Here is a 6089-nt window from a genome sequence, read left to right as displayed (position 1 = left end):
TCATCCCACCTTAAAAGTCTTACTAACATTACAACTCCTCCAAAGCCTCCCTCATTTTTCTTACTCCTTTTCCCTTTTGTGCCCTTGCACTTGGATCTGCATCCTTTAAGCACTTGATGCCCTCCCATTCTCTAGCCCACAACATTCATGGACCTTTCCTCTCCATCCAAATTGTTGCTATACTCATCCAAGAGCTTGACTACTGATTAACCTTCTCAAAGACCTCCATGCCTCCTGTCTCTCCCCACTCCCGACCATACTAAATTCTGCTGCCTGGATCATTTTTTCTAAGACAAATTCAGTCCATATCTCCCCGTGCCTTAAAAACCTTCAGTAGTTGATCACCCACCACTGGACATCAAACAGAAACTCCTTACCCTTAACTTTAAAGCACTCAGTAGCTTGCCCTCACCCCCTCTTACCTTATGTCTCTGATATCCTACTACCACCCAGTCTGCACACTTTGTTATTGTAATGCCAATTTACTCTCTGTACCTTCAAGTCATCTATCTCACGGCCAACCCTTGCCCATGTCCACCCTCATTCATTCATTCAATCGTATTTATTGAGTGCTTACTGTGTGCAGAGCACTGTAGTAAGCACTTGGGAAGTACAAGTTGGTAACATATAGAGACAGTACCTACCCAACAATGAGCTCACAGTCTAGAAGGTGGAGACAGACAACAAAACAAAGCATATGGACAGGTGTCAAGTCATCAGAATAAATAGAAGTAAAGCTAGATGCACATCATTAACAAAATAAATGGAATAGTAAATATGCACAAGTAAAATAAATAGAGTAATAAATCTGTACAAACATACATACAGGTGCTGTGGGGAGGGGAAGGAGGCAGGGCGGGGCGGATGGGGAGGGGGAGGAGAAGAAGGGGGCTCGGTCTGGGAAGGCCTCCTAGAGGAGGTGAGCTCTCAGTAGGGCTTTGAAGGGAGGAAGAGAGCTAGCTTGGTGGATGTGCGGAGGGAGGACATTCTAGGCCGGGGGAGGATGTGAGCCGGGGGTCGACGGCAGGACAGGCGAGAACGAGGCTCATTGAGGAGGCTAGCGGCAGAGGAGCAGAGTGTGTGGGCTGGGCTGTAGAGGGAGAGAAGGGAGGTGAAGTAGGAGGGGGCGAGGTGATGGAGAGCCTTGAAGCCGAGAGTGTGGAGTTTTTGCTCGATGCGTAGGTTGACTGGTAGCCACTGGAGATTTTTGAGGAGGGGATTAACATGCCCAGAGCCTTTCTGCACAAAGATGATCTGGGCAACAGTGTGAAGTGTGGACTGAACTGGGGAGAGACAGGAGGATGGGAGATCAGAGAAGAGGCTGATGTAGTAATCCAGTTGGGATAGGATGAGAGATTGAACCAGCAAGGTAGCGGTTTGGATGGAGAGGAAAGGGTGGATCTTGGCGATGTTGCGGAGGTGAGAGTGGCAGATTTTGGTGATGGACTGGATGTGTGGGGTGAAAGAGAGAGCGGAGTCGAGGATGACACCAAGGTTGAGGGCTTGTGAAATGGGAAAGACGGTAGTGCCATCTACAGTGACGGGAAAGTCAGGGAGAGGGCAGAGTTTGGGAGGGAAGATAAGGAGTTCAGTCCTGGACATATTAAGACATTCTGGACTGGAACTCCCTCTCTTTTCATATACGCCATATCACCACTCTCCCCACCTTCAAAGCTTTATTAAAATCACATCTCCTCCAAGTTGCCTTCCCCAGTTAAGCCTTCTTTTCCCCTATTCCCTCTCCCTTCTGCATTACCTGTGCACTTGGATTTATACCTTTTAAGTATTTTATATTCAACCTACCCTCAGGCCCACAGCAGTCATGTACATATCCACAATTTATTTTAATGTATGTCTGCCCCTCTGGACTATAAGCTCCTTGTGGGCAGAGAATGTGTCTATCAACTCTGTTGTTTTGTACTGTCCTAAGCGCTTTGTACCGTTTATTGATTGATTGAACTCATATCCTTTCAACCAAAAGCCTCTCCTCTTTTTTCTCTAATATCTGAAACAAACAACATGAAAATGACCCTTAATAGACAAAGCAATGATTAGTAGCCGAAACAAAGAATAGAAGATTTGGTTGAATACCTGGTCTGTTAGTGGAATCTAGGCAAAGGTGACCTTTTCTTTTTGAGTGTTAAGTGGGATAGAAAGAGGGCCTCTAGAGGTTAGAGGCACTGAGAGAGAATAAGAGAGAGAGAGAGAGAGAGAGAGAGAGAGAGAGAGAGAGAGGAATATGGAAAGAGAGAAATTGGGATGCAAAAAGAATGAGAGAGAAACTAGGAAATAGGGAAAAGGAGTCTTCTAGGCTGTGAGCCCACTTTTGGGTAGGGACCATCTCTATATGTTGCCAACTTGTAATTCCCAGCGCTTAGTACAGTGCTTTGCACACAATAGGTGCTCAATAAATACGATTGATTGATTGAAAGAGAGTGAGACAGAGAAGAGTGGGAGATAGAGGGAGAGGGAGAGAGAGAGGGAAAGTACTGAGGCATTCAGACAGGTATGATAAAACGCACACTCAGAAACATGATGAAGGCAACAGGAAGGCTGGAACTAATTTAATTGGCCATAGATTACACCCAATTGGTTGTGGTTTCCCTTCACTTGCTGAAGCTATAATAATAATAATAATAATAATAATGGCATGTATTAAGCGCTTACTATGTGCAAAGCACTGTTCTAACCACTGGGGAGGTTACAAGGTGACCAGGTTGTCCCACGGGGGGCTCACAGTCTTCATCCCCATTTTACAGATGAGGTAACTGAGGCACAGAGAATTTAAGTGACTTGCCCAAAGTCACACAGTTGACAATTGACGGAGTCAGGATTTTAACCCCTGACCACTGACTCCAAAGCCCATGTTTCTGCCACTGAGCCATGCTGTGTCTCTTAAGCTACAATTAAGTAGGGCTTTGGACTGCAAAGAGGTAGAGTTCTTTACTACAGCTGCCACCATTGTCTCTGCCAAGGCCTCCACCCCAGATTAAATGGGACCCGAGACATATTTTATATGTATCCTTTGTATCTTTCATGGCCTTTATGACTGGAAAAGCCAATTTGGGACCTACAGTCTTGGATACTAAAAGACGGTCTGTTATTGTGTTGTCATGTTTGATGTTTACAGTTCCTGGCACTGTTTTACTCTTGCCTCTTTATTCTCATTTCTTTTGAAGCTTTTGCTCAATAAGAGCCACTCTTTCTTGATAGCTGTACACCATGCTGATCTAACCGCAACTATTGATTCCCAGTTTTCAGCTAGAATCTAGCATCAACTGAGGTTTTGATTTACTGCATTCTTAAAACATTTCCTCTGCACTCCTTGTTTTCATCTCCCAAATCTGGGATGGCAGAATAATTTTTAAAATTTAATGATCATACTTCTTGGTGCAGCATATCTGCTGACTTTAATCAAGGCTCATAGTCAGGTTCTTCACTCTTTATTCTTTCTTCTATGGATGTTCATCGGCTCAGACAATTTCAACTATCACCTGCATGTGGATTTCTCACAAATTGATAACTCCAATAACATCCTGAAAGTGAAAAGCAGTCAAATTTGTCCTCCTGCCTCTAGGACAACAATACTTCGATATCCCGACAATGCCTATTAACATGTCAAAACTGGACAACTTCCCTTCCTCTCTCTCCTTTATCTCCTCCTCCACAGTTCTTGTCACTGTCAATGGCAAAATCCCTTCCCTGTCCCACTCATTGGAGTGATCTTGGTCTCTTCTCTCTCTCGGTGGGCAGGCCTACCATTTCTTCCTCAGCAACATTTCACAGATGCATTCCGAGGATCAGAAGTTTTAATCTTGAAATGATTGGCAACTGGGAAGGCTTTTGAACAGGAGACTGAAAGGAAGATCTTTTGGACAGATCATTTTGATGCTGTGTAACAGAATAGGCTAGAAACAGAAGTACTGTCAAAGAGGCAGTTACAATAACCCAGTTCTCAGGTGATTAGGCACATAGTAAAACTGACACATAAGAAGTTCTAATAAATGTTATTATCACTATTATCATCATTATTACTCTAACAAGCTGCAGCTCTAATCACCTCAGAACTGAGTGACCGCAACTGCCTCATTGACAGTCCTCCACCTCTAGCCTTTCCCTCTACACATAGCAACAAAATGATCTTCCCACAAGGGTAGATTAGAAGATACCACTGGCCTGCTCAAAAACCTTTCTGGTGACTGATCATTTCAGATTTAAACTTCTGATCCTTGGCTTTCCATCAACTGCCATCCCCATAATCCCTTGGCGAGAAGCAGCGTGGCTCAGTGGAAAGAGCACGTGCTTTGGGTTCAGAGGTCATGGGTTCAATTCCCAGCTGCACCCATTGTCAGCTGTGGGACTTTGGGCAAGTCATTTAACTTCTCTGTGCCTTAGTTACCTCATCTGTAAAATGGGGATTAAGACTTTGAGCCCCCCATGGGAGAACCTGATCACCTTGTAACCTCCCCAGAGCTTAGAACAGTGTTTTGCACATAGTAAGAACTTAATAAATGTTATTATTATGATTGTTATTATGATTGTTATTATTATAATAATAATTATTATTATTATTGTTCTCCCTTCAAGCCAACAAAACATCTCAGCATTCCTCACCAAGGGCCAGTGCTGTTTTTGCCAAGATTCACCAGTTTTCACCAGGTTCCCCACCTGATAACTCACAAGCATATTTAAACTCTTCCACACTCTTTAGAGACTTGTTGTGGAGTACCTTCTACATTCAGAAGTGACATATGGTGGTACAAGGAAGCGATGGAAGATGGAAAGCACAGTAGACAGATTTATTCTCCCAAACACTTGGTACAGTGCTTTGCACACAATACGTGCTCAATAAATACCACTGATGATGATAAATGGGATATCTGAAATTAGCGGGGGGTACTCTTTATGGCATTTGTTAGGCACTTATTCTGTGCCAAGCACTTTTCCAAGCACTGGGGTAGATACTAAATAATCAGGTTGGACATTGTCCATGTCCCACATGGGACTCACAGTCTTAATCACCATTTTACAAATGAGGTAAATTAAGAGAAATTAAGTGACTTGCCCAAGGTCACCCAGCAGACCAGTGATGGAGGCGGGATTAGAATCTAGGGCCTTCTGACTCCCAGGTCCCTACTCTATCCACTAGGCCATGCTGCTTCTTCGAAGGAGGCAGGACATCTTGGGCTTTCCTCCAGGGCCCACTAAAGCAAAGTCTCCTTAAACGATGGTACTTGTTAAATGCTTACTATGTGCCAAGCACTGTTCTAAATTCTGGGGTTGATACAAGGTAATCAGGTTGTCCCACGTGGGTCTCATGGTCTTAATCCACGTTTTACAGATGAGGTAATTGAGGCACAGAGAAGTTAAGTGATTTGCCCAAAGTCACACAGATGATAAGTGGTGGAGCCGAGATTAGAATTTACGACCTCTGACACCCAAGCCCATGCTCTTTCCACTAAGCCACGCTGCGTCTCTTACAAGAATGGGGCCTTGTTGGAGCTAAATAGAAACTGCCCTCAGATAAGGCTTTCGGCATCTGAACCACTACACCCAAGTCTTCCCTTGTCAGGAATGTACTCCCTCCATTCCCTGACCACACCTATTGCTCCATCCCAAATTAACCATCAAACCATGGCTTCCTCCTCCACTCTCTCCTCTGCAGAAGAAATTCTTTACACCACATATTTAAGAGAAATCCATTCTTTCCCAGTTAAAATATCCTTTATGGCATTCATTTACATAACTGCCTCACTTGGATTATTTGGGTTTTTTTTTCCTTTTCTAAATGTCTGATGCCTTTATCCAAATTTTCACTTTGTGCAATGCTTTTTCAATGCAGTTTTCAGGGTTAGCTACCCTAACTCAACTCAGCCACTTGTCTCCTGTGAGACCTTGGGCAAATAAGTCACTTAACTTCTCTGTGCCCCAGTTTCCTCATCTGTAAACTGGGGATTAAAACTGTTAATCCATGTGTCCAACCTGATTATCTTTAACTTCCCCAATGCTTAGTACTGTGCCTGTTATATATTAAGTGCTTAACAAATACTGTTAATAAAAAAAAAAACTTGGAGAAGAATTAAGTTTTC

The sequence above is a fragment of the Tachyglossus aculeatus genome, chromosome 3 (assembly GCF_015852505.1).
Source record: "Tachyglossus aculeatus isolate mTacAcu1 chromosome 3, mTacAcu1.pri, whole genome shotgun sequence".
Lineage (NCBI taxonomy): Eukaryota > Metazoa > Chordata > Mammalia > Monotremata > Tachyglossidae > Tachyglossus > Tachyglossus aculeatus.
Note: the sequence above shows the minus strand (reverse complement) of the source record.